The sequence below is a fragment of the Copadichromis virginalis genome, linkage group LG10, assembly GCF_057382275.1.
Source record: "Copadichromis virginalis isolate Kocher_CV1m ecotype Utaka linkage group LG10, C_Virginalis_male_GT1.1, whole genome shotgun sequence".
Classification (NCBI taxonomy): Eukaryota; Metazoa; Chordata; class Actinopteri; order Cichliformes; family Cichlidae; genus Copadichromis; species Copadichromis virginalis.
The window spans coordinates 16,729,850-16,744,624 of record NC_140627.1 but is presented as its reverse complement, the minus strand read 5'-3'; positions in this window follow the sequence as shown (position 1 = coordinate 16,744,624).

Sequence of the window (14,775 nt, the reverse complement as noted above, 5' to 3'; positions counted from 1 at the left end):
ATTTACTTTGACTCGAGCAGCTGCAGAGTTGCAAGCAGATCCAACTACTCTGTTTTGCAGAAAACAGTCCTGGGCAAATTGATGTTTGTTTGAAATCCACACACATGGCAGAAACTGCATTTAGACAGGGTCAGCATTGAACCTTGACGCAGATAGGCCACAGCAGCAGAAGACCACACCTGGTGTCACTCCTGTCAGCTAAGCACACTTCCCACAGCTTGCCAAAACTAGACAAAAGAAGACTGGAAAAATGTTGCCTGGTCTGATGAGTCTCAATGGCCATAGGGCAACTTCAAGCTGTTGTTATTTCCAAGAAGCAATGTTGCAACAAAGAAATATCGACAAAACACAAATTTCCTTACTTTTTGTGCTAAGTTTATTTTTCTTTCCAACTGATCATCATTTAAACACTGGAGCCTAACTGAGTGTTGTTGCTGACCATTTCCATCCCTTTATGACAACTGTGTACCCATCTTGGGATGGCTGCTTCCAGAAAAAGCCCACAGAATTTCTCTGAGAAATGTTTCCAGCATCTTGTGGATTTTGTGGTGTTTTCATGCCTGCTGTGTTTAGTCTGTTTAAATCAAGCTCTGTTTCATCGGAGCGCTTGTTGAATTTGATGTGAACAGTAATCGCTCTCGGCTGCAGACCAAAACAAGGCCCTTTTAGAGGAGGCGGTCTCAATCCAGTTCAAATAAACTCCAGGGCAGTTTGTTTATGGTGTAAACGTGATCCGAGCTTGATCTGACCCAACTACCACTGTATGTTGCAGGTTACTTTGACAGAATAGTATTTGCTGTAATATTTACATTTGATAAAGTCACACAAGTGTTAGCTTTATATTGATATCAATATTGTTTACACAAAGTTTCTAAGGTGCAGAAACTTTATGTTGTGTAAACTATGAATTTTCAAGCAGGAAATGACCCCCTGGGGTTTAAGAGGTTAATAGGCATCTTTCAACATTATGGCAGGAATAAAGAACATACAGAATTATCTTAAAATTAAGTGAAATTTAAATAAAATACTTGAATTTTTGGAGTAGATACAAATCCACACCACTCTTAGTCACTCAAAAAGAATATAGCACATTTTTTCCCTCATTTTAGTCGGTAAAGCAGGGTTCATGTCCTTCATGTTCTTTCCAGCGCTGATTTTACTTCACAGCACTAAGACATGCCAGATAGCACTTCAGCATAACCCTGTTTGAGAACCAAATAGATGCTCATGCAAATTATAGAGAGCAAAGGCAAAACTGAATAAGTGGAGGAGAGATATACAGATAGAGATGAATGAATGAGGTGAAGGGCTAAAAAATATCTTCCTCTGATGGGGTGTCAAAATCCCTTTCCACTGATGTCCCTCTTAACCCTGAATGTGTCAGTGTGCCCGCACATGCGCACTGACACATTTCCATACACATATACAAGCACAGCTATTCATTTTCTTGAACCATCTGGTTGGAGTGTTTAAAGCCAGTTTAGTGAGACCAGCACGGATAGAGAGAAGTGAGGGAGAGGGGGAGCAAGGTAACACAGGGGTGAAGCAAGTGAAAAAACTCAAAGGAATGAGTGAAAGTGTCTTTTTGGTCTCGTTGTCAATCATTCCACAGCTTTAAAATTCAAAACCAGTCTGGATTAAACAAGTACAGTGAGTTTTGGTAAGCTACAATACAAAAAAATTGCATCTAAATATTTTGTGCTCAGCCTTTGAAGGAAAACATTACACCCCGAGGCAGCGTGTGCCCACAGGGGGCTGCTGTTCATTTTTTTAAAGTGCAGCTATTATGGTCAGACAAATATCTGTGTCAGCCTACAAAGAGTAAAACGGTGCATTTTGAATTAATGCAAAAGAATTATTGATTAGCGTGCCATATACCATTCAAGAAACACACACAAATGAGCAGCTTTATCATGAGCCCATTCAGGAGATGTCCAATTTCCCCTCACTAGTCAATGATAAGCATTCTCCTTGCCTGTCACTCAGGACTTAGACTGATTCCCTCTCAGCCCATGAGCCCAATTTAGTCTCCACAAGAATCTATCACACAGCGATGTTATCTGCAAGTAACCCAATCTCCCCATCATCCCTCGATCTGTCTTTCTCTCCATGTCTCTCCCCACCTACCCTCTCTTTTCTTTCTCTGTTCCAACTAATCCAGCTTGTACCCTTAACTGTTTCCCTCCTCTGTCTTTCATCTCCTGCCATTCCAGAGGACCTCACAAACTAATCAAGCGTGGAGAGAACTCCCACTTTGCATACAGAACGTATACTCCCATGACAAGGGATAGCGAAGAAAAATGTCTATGTCTTACATATGAAGCCTTTCAACAATGTGATGGATGAGTTGCATTTAGCTTCAGCAAACTTTTGAGACATTTCACTGATATGATTTGATTAATGGCCGGGCGAAGACGTCCACTACAAGAGTGAATCTATTGAGGAGGGAAATTCCCTCGAGAAGATCTCCAATGAAACACTTAATGGCTGGTTCTGTCAATCAGCCCCTCAAACATACTGAGTCAAAGCATAGTGAGAAGATTTATGTTATCTTCCGAACAATGACACCACAGAGAATGCATCTCTTAGTAGAAATTACAAAACATGTTTTTAGTATAGTCAGTATCGTAAATGGCGATTGCCTGGTGGCGCACTGCTTTTCTGATAGGCCTTAGAGAAATAACAAAGGAAATAAAAAGGAAACCATAGGAAGCAGAGCCTGGAGACTCTGAACCCAAACAAGCCTGCATCACCTGTCAGCACTAAAAGTGTAGACAAGATATTAAAATCCTTAATTATGAAAATTAGATGTAATTTCAGCTTTGATGTTGCAGTGCAAAGACCCTAATTAAACTATCTCTTAGGGTCAAACATCTTCTTATCATCAAGGGATAGAAAATTCCTCGGGGATTGCGACCTGGGAGTAAATCTTTCAGTAAGAACCAGATGTTTCGGTAAGTTAGAGTTGCATCCTAATTTGTTGGAAAAATGTGTCTGTCAGTGGAGAAGAAGCCACATAGTTAGTCATTACATAAGAGTCCCTTGTACTACTACACTGCTTTTACTATATCATATTTATGATTTTATATCACATGATTATAAACTAAGTTCTCATAATAAGGCATCATGAGCTCAAATTAATTATTTATTTAATGATAATTTTGAGAAAAAATCTTTATGAAACAGAAATTCATTATCGGAAAGATAGAAAGTAATGATCATGAAACACTAACTCATGTATATGAATAGGAGCCTTTTACTATGATGCAAAAAGTCACAGTTATTAAATAATATCATGTGATAATGGAGTTATTATACAAAATTATGAGAAATTATGTTGTTATTAAAAGACATAAACAAAGCTCAGTTGCAGTGTGTTTCTAACAGGACAAGAGACACTTGTGCAAAGAGTACAAAACTAAGAGTGCAGTAATTTTCCTTACTAAGTATCCTAAGTCAAGCCATCTGATGGAAGGCAGGTGCACCAGAAAACCTCTGAATCATCCACATCATTAAAGTTACACTCTGCTCAGCTCTGCATATTTAGGGTCTCATTAAAGGTATGGTTTGACAGCAGTTTTGATGTCAGTGCAGTTTTCTGCTGCATCAACGTTTTCGGGGTTTTTTACAGTTGTTTTTTTTTAGTTTTTGTTGTTGTTGTTGTTGTTGTTTGTTGTGGGGGACGTTTGGGGTTGTTTATGTCTGAAACTGAAGCCCAAACCAGGAGTCATTAGACAATTTTCAAAATGACTGTGTTGTTCTCTGCCAGGGAATGCAACAATTATGCTTCAGCTGATTGATTTTTCTTTTTGTTCAAAGCATAAAAGACACCAAAGAACACAGTTTATATATTGCAAAAGTATATTAAACAAATTTTTCTATATAAGGCATAGTTTGAGAATGTCTTTTTTGTTTTTTAATAAATCAAATTATTATTAAGTGAGAGTGTGACAGTTCCTTTTTTTAAATATAAACTTGAAGCTACAGTTCACTTTACATAGTTTCTGCAAATGATAGGAAAAAAATGTGTTTTGCTGCTATTTGCCATTCTGAAGTTGCTTTTAAAAGGAAATCTATTGATCTGGTTTATTAGACTAGAGTTTTTGAAAGATTTCAGGTTACATAAGAAAAAGATAAAAGAAGAGCTGTAGAAGCCTAAGGTATAGTTATTGACCTTAGGCTTCAATCCATGCATTCAAATGGCTTTCTCTTTGTCAACTAATTTTTTATTTTTTTCGTTTCTTTAACATGCTGTATCTTTCAGTAGAGTTGAATGGCCTCTGATGCTTTCCTCTGTGTTCTAATAGGTCACCTCTAGACAGGTACATATATACCTCTCTCTTTATATATATATAGGCATATGTATTGGTAAAAGTCAAGCAGCATATTCAGTGGAAACGTTAATTCAGAAAACCATGCACCTCCTTTATTAGTGGTAACTTGTGAGGCCTTGGCATAGTTGTCTGTATTTTTCAAATAGGGCCAGTGAAAACACAATTTAGTTAAAAGAAAGTGTTGCTAAGCCGTAAGCATAAACTCACTTATCTTCAAATGCTGGAGAAAGATTTCTTGTGGTAGTCCTCCACTAATCCTGCAACCCTATCAAACTACTGTTGTACCACTGCTAATAAAACAGTAAATTAGAGCAATTTCTTACTGTGAGTTCAATACCGAGTTTAATGTACATTATAGCAACTAGCTGCAAATAAATGGCTCATTTGTTAGTTTATTGAAAATTTACTGCTAGTTGACTGTAAAAATGACAGCAAGGTATATCAGCATGTTTTGTGTATAGCTGAAATCTAACAATATCATTATTGTGTGCACTAATGCTATTGCCAGGTTTTCATGTACGACATGATTGCATGAATAGGTACATTCTAGTCATGTGTAGCACATGCTGGATTTTATGAGTCTCAGATTTGAGTTGAGGGTTTAAGCAGTAGGACAAGATTATTTTAGTAAGAAAAACAGATAGGCCATTCAAAATGATTAACATAAAACGTAAAAGCTTATTTCGTATTTATGATGACTGCAATAATATTGAGTTCTTGTTTTTTGTTTCATTTGTATCTTCTGATTTATGAGTCGTTTCCTGTTCTCTATGTAGTCTTGTCCACTGTGTTTTACTTTCAGTTATGCCAGTGCGTTAGTCTCTCCCCGTGCTCCATGTTCCAATTGTCACGCTTGTGTTGTCATGTCTACGTCTCTCCGTGTTTCCTGTTTTATTTTGAAGAGTCTAGTGTTTCCACGTTCAGTGTGTTTTGTTTTACTACCCCCTGAGGCATCATGTTCATTTGTGTCAGCTGTCTCCCCGGTTGTTTCCACTTTCCTCATTACCCTTCTGTGTATAGTCCTCTGTCTTCCTCTGTTCAGTGTCGGGTCGTCCGTTTGTCTTCATGTCAAAGTCATGTTAACATGACTAACAAGTCATGTTAGGAGAATTTCTTCCAACTGTTCGGGCCCACGCTCTGATTTTTTTCACAGTTACATTTTTGTATGTTCCCGTTCAGTTTCATGTTCTTGTCTTTTGTCATCGTTTTCATAGTTAGTATTAGTTTTCCCAGTCGACGTTTTAGTTTAGTTACGCTTGTGTTTTCGCCTTGCCTCGTTTTTCCGTTTTTTGTATCAGCCATAAAAAAAAGCTCGTTTTTTGTTTAAACATCAGTTCTTTTCTCCCGTGTCTGCTTTTGGGTCCGTTTCGTAAACACACTGCTGATCCCTGCCGTGACAAAATCAGTGAAAAATATAAAAGCAGTGAAGCAACAGAATTTCAAAACCATTTGGACATAAATTAAAAATAGTTATTTCGATTTAATTTAATTTAAATTTTAAAATTTAATTATCTACAGTAGTTTAATAAAAGGGAGTGGAAATAAGAAAAGTCTTCAGTCTTGATTTAAAAGAATCAAGAGTTGCTACTCATCTGCAGTAATACTTCTTAATGTATGCAATATGCATTGTCACATATTTTAAATATATATGTGACTACAGACTCATATATCTCAGTTCCCAATACAAATGTATGAGGGGAACAAGCCTTGTGCTTACATAATGAACATGCATGCATCCTTTGCCTTAGGTTGTGAACTGGTTCTACAACTTGTTAAAAGCAATACCACTGCAAACCTGAGGGGATTATTTATATGCAAGTCTTGTAAAGCCACATTTAACTTTGCAAAATCTGTTCTTCCTTTAATGTTCTTCCATGTGAAGTGGCACGTCTTGTATTATTCTTAGAAGTCTCGCATGTATTGCTTACAAAGACTGTGAAACAGATACCCATCAAACATGTCCTTGCAAAAGTCACATCTTGGCCTGCCATCACCAAACAAATGACTGCTTTGCCTTCATCTTCAACTCTACATAGATCTGTATCTACTTCGGGGAAAAAAGGCCATCTTAGCATGTCATGTTTTTTAATATCCCCCCCAGTGCCCCCTATAAATATTTATTAAAGATGTACCATTAAGATGTGCCAAAAAGGACCTGTGCAAGACTGTAAGCAAACACCTTTTGTTTAACTTTTGTAACATATTTCTAGCCTAGAAGCCAAACTGCAAACGCTATAAGGGAGCAACCATGCTCCAGCATCATGGAAATCATTTGGAAACCCTTGCAGCAATAAGCCTGGACACGGCTCCCTTCAGTGTAACATTTTTCAAAATCCTGAAACAATGTGAGCAGACAAAGCAATGTTGGATTTAGAAGTAGTACAAGAAAGTTCATAGACAAATAGAGGATGTACTGTAATTCCAGAATGGTTTGAATATAAATACTTTTAGACTTTATTTAAAATGGGAGACTCAATATAAATTCTAGATAAAAAATACAACTTGAAATCTTTTTAAATAATTTAACAATGCATTTTACTACTACTGTGTTCAGACACTGATTAATGATTCATAATTTCTCCTGATGAGACTAAAGACCAGTTACCTTAAATTTAAAACTGTATTTCTGTAAATTGTTACTTCAAACAAAGCTTCAGGGGAATACTGTAAATGCCTAAATATCTGAATGACTGATATGACAGAGATACTTTACACCAATGTATTTTTATGGGCTGTACCATCTTTGTCCTCTTTCCTTCTTTCCCCTCTCTTCACTTTTTTGCCTGTTTCTTGCCTTTCCCCACTCACAACACATCACATCTCCATTTGGCTGCTGCACTTTCTGTCCTGCTTCATTCTCCCTCCAAGGCCCAGCCTGGCCCACTTTAGACCAGCTGCCAAAGCGTTTCAGTTTGCCTTTGCACCCTTGTGCCTGTGCGCGTTGCATCTATTGTGTGCCAACAGTGCGTTTATAAGCTACAATTTTCAGCTCAACCCTGATTAGGTTACACAGACTACTGTGGATGTTAAAATTATTCTAAAAAATGTAGTTCTGTGTCCACTGCGAGGAAAAAATAGATTTATTTATTTTTTATTTATTTTTTTTAAACTGAAATTTTCAGCTTCTGCAGCAACTCTGATATCATAGATTCCACTGTTTTGGGAGGGGAAGGTTTAAAAGTACAAGGCAGATGATTTCTGTATAATCTGCACATCAATACACATTATGCACAGTGCAGGGGAGGTATCCAAATGCAAATGAATATGCAACCCGAGTAAAACCTAAATGTAAACCAAAAAGCATAGAACATTACTTAAAATCAATAGAGATCAAAAGGGCATGGCATCAGACATATCTCCGGGCTACGTGGAAAACTGCATATAAAATAAGTACCAAATACTTGAGCATTTTTAGCTGCGAGACTGTAATGCATGAGGTTTGAACTGCCATATGGTTAAATTAGCGGGGAGTTTGCCGCCCTGTTCTTCTTTTTCTGGAAATCTGGCAACGTATCAACGAATGGGTGAAAATTCTTCAAAGTGAGCTTGATTTTCTGTGCAGTCAAGCAATTAACTAATCAACACACTGGCTGTTTTCATTCTCTCAGTGTTGTAAGCAGATACCATTATATCATATTTAGAAATGAGAACAAATTTGTTTGCTATTTGTTTGATTTGTGCTATAAATGTAATTTGCGCACTTAGAGGGGAATGGGGAATGTTTCTATAACTGAACTGAACTGAAGCATCAAACATGCGTTTGCTCATTTGACTGTGCTAGCAATAAGAGATACTATACAAGGATGCATTACTTTTACCGGTGTTTTTAAGTGTTTGCTACAAAGTAAAATCAGTTGACCCCCTACTCACCTGGAACACTCACCTTTGCATGGCTGCCGACTGGATCGTGCTCCAGGGTATCTTTAGTCCAGACACTTTTAAAAAAAATTGGGGGGGGGGGGGAGTAAGGCTGGGAGGTAATTTTAATGTCCAGATCAAACTTCTTTCAATCTTTCAGCATGATGAATACTAATGATGAGACTGCAGGCGAGCCTTAGATGTGTTTTATAGCCCTCCCGATGCCTGTAAAAGTAGTCGAAGAGAAAAAATGATTACCTCATTCTCCATCTGTCTGAGGGACATGCAAATTAGAGTGGTCAAAGGAAGGTCACAGGAGGGGGTCAAAACACTGTACAAGAGTGAAGTGAAGGAAATTGTGCCCTCGTCACGTCTATAGAAACATCTCATACCTATTCTTTGAGTCAAGTTTCAAGCTTAGAGCAGAACCACAGTCACCTCAGGTCATTTCTTGTTTAAGTCACTAGATAAGGTCTGTATCGGGTATCTTTTTTTTTTTCTTTTTTTTTCTTTAGGTCACGAGCAGTTGTCTAAGCATTTCACTGCATATCGTACTGTGTATGACTGTGTACGTGACAAATAAAATTTGAATTTGAATTTGAATTTGATTTTGACTGTTTCAGCTCCATTAAACAGTAGTTCAGGGGACTGAATCGTGCGATGCTGACATTTCAAAAACAACACATTTATAGGAGTATATCTTCTAAAATCGAGACGGAAAGAGGAAACTAAAACTAAAACAGGTAATATAGCAAGTGATTACAAGCAGGAGCATGCATATGCTTTTCATCAGAATTATAAAGCCGTATTTGCACCTTATACGGTTTTATAAATCTCAGTCACTGTGAACGTGGACACATGTGCAAACCTGATTTCTCCTCCCAGAGTTGCAAATCCTGAATACACTCATTTTACCAGGTACACCTTGCTAGTATCTGGTTGGACCACTTTTGGCTTTCAGAACTACCTTGAGACCAGAACTTGAGATCTGTAGCCTGGGCAACTAATGCAAGGCACGATGGATCCATGCTTTCATGTTGTTTACAAAATCCGACACCATCTTCTGCATATCTTGTTTGTAACAGGTTTTTAGTTCCTACGGCCTTTGTATCAGCTCAAAACAGTACGGCTATTCTCCCAGGACCTCTGACGTCAACAAAGGCATTTTCACCCAGAGAACTACAGATCAATGGAAATTTGAAAAATCATTGATGGATGGCCCTCATGTTCATGTCCAAAAGTCCAATATGGACAAATTCAATAGGTGTCTGTCATCACCTTTTACAAACATTCATCTCTTCCAAACCTTTTTTTTTTATCGCCTTACTAAGTGCATGCTGGCTGGACAAGATCTAATCAAGATTGGACGCTTTGCACAAAATCTAATCCTGTCAAAATTAACTGATATAATTCTGACAGGATTGGAAAAAGAAGAATTATGAAGTTGCACTTTAAATACTCTCAGTGTGCTCGCTCTGTTGGATAGACTCCACCTAGAGTGCTAAAAATTACTCAGACTTTGGCTCATAATATGGCTATAATGTAAGAAAGGTGTTGTTATTCTACGTACTGTGTGTGTGTTTTCATATAATGAGAGTGAAAGGAGATAAAGTAAGAGCGAGGAGTATCCGCTTCAGCCGGTGTTCATACATTCCTTCATGCAGAGTTTGTCTGTGCATGCGTACATGTGAATCTGATGATGTACGTCTTTGTGTCTTCTGCATGGAAATCAACAATAACATTATAACCCAGGGGAGCCTATTAAGAGTAGACCTCTCCAGCGTGGCTGTGTGTGTTTAAAAATAGGAGCCATGTGTTAGAGTGATGGGTGAACTTCCCCGGCTTACTCAGGGGGACTCAATTAAAATGAGCAATTTTTTTTCCCCACTTCCCTAACCCACAGTATGAGGACTCAGGTGCTGCCTTCAAGCATGGCATTTGTGTGAAGGGGTATGTATTTCAGTGTACTTGTATTACTCACACTGGCTTAGTGGTATATGGTCACATTATAATAACTACATTTCACCATTAAGATTTAAAGTTTAATGTAAGGGCAGGTTTATGTTAATCTCTAATCATCTTAATTTAAGTTTGCAAATCAAGTATTTCTAACCAGACGTGATGCATTGCCATATTCTTGTTTTGAATGATGCCCTTAGAAATTTCTAAAACTGAATAAGAAAGACTCCAAAGGTACCACAGTTGAATCCAGAAAAGGTGCAGTAAGCCTGTTTCACCATCCCATCCCATCCCATCCCATCCCATCCCACATGCTTTATTGGTTATACTATGATCCCTTAACAGTGTGTGGTGTGCTATCACAGTGGGACAGCTGTGAAGCCATGTCACTGGAGCATACTGCCACAGTAGCACCATGTTAATTCGACTGTCAGCATGTTCATTATAATACCAGAGAAAATGGGACGGAGGGACAGGGACACACTCTGTTCTGGTAAAATCCAACCTGGTGTAGTAGCATGGTTGCTTAAATACAGCACATTACAGTAATGACAGCGTTTCTTATCTTCAATATTGCACAGAGAAACAGCACATGATTACTGGCAGTCAAACAGAGGAGGGAAAAATCTGAATAAGTACAAATTAATTCCCCACGTTGCCTTGTGCGGATGTGTGTTTTTGCACAGTCCAAACAAAATTTTGACTCTTTTCCAGACCATGTGAAGCTAAACGTAATCATAATAGTGTTGGTTGACTGTTTTACATGAAGGCTGCACAAAATCCATATAAAACACTGGTAAGTGTCATGCTATGCTTTTTTCGTTTCACTAAGTAATGGTTGACAGTTAGCCTTCAAAACAGCATGGCCTCTTTGTGTTTAGTCAGCTAAACTAAAGGAGAAAAGGAGAGTTTTAATTAGTATTTTTATGTTACTGACAATTTATGCAAAATCCATACAAAGTCAAATGTGTTTTGATCAAAATATTCAATTTTGTTTTTGTCATGGTGCTAAAGCCTGGTGTTAACAATGTCCATTGCATTGTTTTATCCATGGTAGCTCAGTATTATGGTAATGTGGTGATATACATGATTGAGTTCTTCATGCTATTGCAGTGCAGCAAATACAAAAAGCCCACAGCTCACAGAGAATTGTAAATAAAACGAACTATACCTTGGTATTGATACGTCTTGGCTCTGTAGGAGGTGAACCCTCACTGCGTCGGTCCCATCAGCTGCTAAACTGTGCACTGTAAGGAAGCATTTAATGACCTTGTCTGTGCCGTGCCAAAAGACCTTTGGATTATTTACTCCTTGCCATGTCTTTAAAAAGAAAGATTTAAACCTCTGTTATAATGGACTACATAAAATTTTTAATCTATTGGATTGTTACCTTAAGTACTCAACTTTCCAAAATGAAAATGTTATTTTTCCATATGGCTCATCAACTGCAACAGCAACAGTGCTGTGCTGTAGTGAATATAAGGTTAACAGTATATAACTGTTAGTTTAGCGGTTTTAGTAAGCAGTTTTGCCTTATGGTTTTTAGGCTGTTGTTGTTATGTTCTAGCTCTAGTTTTATTGCAATGCTCCATACTCTTTGCACCACATAATTATATTGCTGCTGCATTCAGCATGTGAGCAGTTATGCTAATCGATGAATGTGTTTAATCGCTGCTCATCGCAACATGACTCACATTTTCTAACCCTGTTCTTGATCACACAAACACTGGAAACCTCATCACAGACACAAACACAAGTTGATCAAACGTAAATAAAATTTGTAACATAAGAAAACAGCTAGTAGCTTGCTGGTAATATTTTCAAAGAGTTTGCTTGTACTTTACTGTTCGCTACAAAGGTCTCTTGTATTTTTACAGCAGGTTGCTCCACTCTAGATATCGCTTCCGTATTTATGCTGTTGATGCAGGCAGAGGTATAAGACTGTTCATTTGGAGATAGACCCGTACAGCAACCAGCAGGACTCCACTTTGCAGCTCTCACACTTGAGACTCAAATGGCATTACTAACTCTGTAATCTAATCATTGGCCAGTGTAGTAATGTGGTCCACAGCACAAGCCCCGGGAAACTCCTGGGCATACAACCAATTAATTAAGTTAATTGCATGGTTCGCTTAATTGATTACCTTGTTATATTTGCTAGCCTTGATAAGGCTCCATTGCACAGCGAGATAGACATAATGTGAGTATTAGCCCATAGGCAGCGCTGCTTTCAGGTATCTCTTTCTCTCTTCTCTCCAGTCTGTCAGTGAAATACCAAAGTGTGCAAGTTGTGCAGTGAATGAGTACTTGATGTCAAATTATCATTGCATTATCATAAGCATAATTCGTTTTATTTATTAGCCATTAGCTCAATACAGCCAGTGCAGCAGAAAATTGATAAGCCGGGTGTATGAGTGTGCATGACTGCTGCTGACTGATGCCAACAGGACTCAGCTATGCTAATGTCACGAAGACAAAGGTTGTGCAATAAAATACAAGAGGGATAAATTATGTTTCAGATCAACAATTATCTTAATAATGATAGTTCAGGAATACACATCTAAGACTCAAGTGTTACAAATGAACCGTTTCTCTCAGACAGAGAAAACAAGAGCTACAGTGGTGTGTGTGTAGGGGTGGGTTTTTATAATCGATTCATCGATTAAAATCGATTCTGGCTTGGATAACGTAAAATCGATTCATTAAAATCCTGAATCGATTTTTTAATATAAATTTATTTTGTCCGAAATGCCAGAATCTCTGGTGACATCTCACAAAATTTCAAGAACCACCAAACAGTAAATGAGAGCAGGTACAGGGATTCTGCACATAGACTTAAACACACAGCGCGACCCGCGGATCAGAATCAGTTAGATGTCGCCTTTCTCACAGTCGGGGCTGAAAGCCGACAGCTCGCTGATCCGGGTCCGCGCTTTGTGTTCACGCCCTTTATGCGCTGATTCTAAAGCTGTTAGTTTGATCTCTCTCCAAACAATATTGACCGAATCAGCAGCAAAAGAAGATCCAAACGCTTCACATAAACATCGTCATGAATTCACTCTTTTACTGTTTTGCTTCCATTGCGATGCGCAGCTCTCTCTCTCTCCCTCTCTCCCTCCCCCTCCCTCTCTCTCGAACAGTTTCGCTTTCTTCATTATTCGCTTGCTTGTTACGCACAAGTCTACTGTTGCTTACAGCGCTGTCGGCCGCTGTTTTTTCCCCTTTTACATTCTTCCGAAAAGAAAACCTCATTTCTGCTGTTCAATACTGAACAAATTGAAACTTTTTAAAATTATTCAAAATGCAAAATGCTTAGCCATGTCTCTAATAAAACCGCTGTAACGTCAGAGGTAATGTTGATTAATTAATGGTTTTCTTTCGTTTTTGATGTACTGCAGAATATTTTTATAAAATCCCAGGCCAGGAAAATCACCTACATGTTTTTCTGTGTTTTATCTTCAGCTACTTTGACACAAAGGCATCTGCTGTGATGCTCACACCTTGGATAAAGTCTTGAGAGTGTCAGCTTCCTTTTTATAGAAACAAAAATATATAAATGTCCTGATCTGAATTATATCTCTGACTGTCAAAATTTCCCAGATTTAAATCGAATCGAATCGAATTAAATCGAATCGTGGATCGAATCGATTCGGGACCTTGTGAATCGGAATTGAATCGATTCTAGAAATCAGTGACGATACCCAGCCCTATGTGTGTGCATCCTTCAGATTAAAGGTTGTTAAAGCCAGAGGCATTTATCAGTGGAATGGATTGGCCTCAGACAACTGTCATATCAGCACTGCTTTAGGGCAAGGCAACCAGCTTCTCTCTCTTCCTCTCCACTCCTTATCCCAGACTCCCTGCTCCAGTTCTCCATTATCTTGTAGCTTCTTCTCTCTGTCTTCCCTGTCTGTCTTGTCCTAATCTCCCACTCCACCCTTCTGCTCACTCATCTCCATGCCTTTCTCCATCTCGCACTGTTCCTCTCTCCTCCCTCTCTCTCCTCTGGTCTCTCGTCTGCTGTGTGTATGAGGGATGACTCTTCCTCCTGGCCTGATTATATTAGCTTCCTGGCTTCACTCTTTTCTGACAGCTCTGACCTTGAAAGAACTGAAGAGTAAGATGTCCACTTTTACAGCTGTAAAAAGCTGCACTATTACTTTTTTCCTTCTATACCTTCCAGTTTTACACTGGAAGATAGCTGCACATAAACACATCATCATCGGAGGGATCATTAAGAAAGGGGCTGCCAACACCAAAACATCTCACTTCAAAACTCCATCTATTTATATCCAAAGGAGCGCAGCTGGAGGTGAGGGGTGGGGGATTCGAGATGTTTTTTCTTAACTTCTTTTGTACAAAACTTTGCTTTAATGTCCCATAATGGCTCGCTGAATTAGTAGCAGCATCTAACTCACAAGCACACCTTATATGCGTCTTATAAAAACCAATTACCATACCCCATCATGCTCCATGGCACCACTAAATGAACTCATTAAATACACCTAGGATTACAAATCAAAGTAATTGCCAATTAGGATTTACTTAATTGTTAAAAAAAAAAAGTCAAGAATTTGATGCTTTCTCACTCAGTTTGCGGCAGTGCATCAGGTTATATCACACT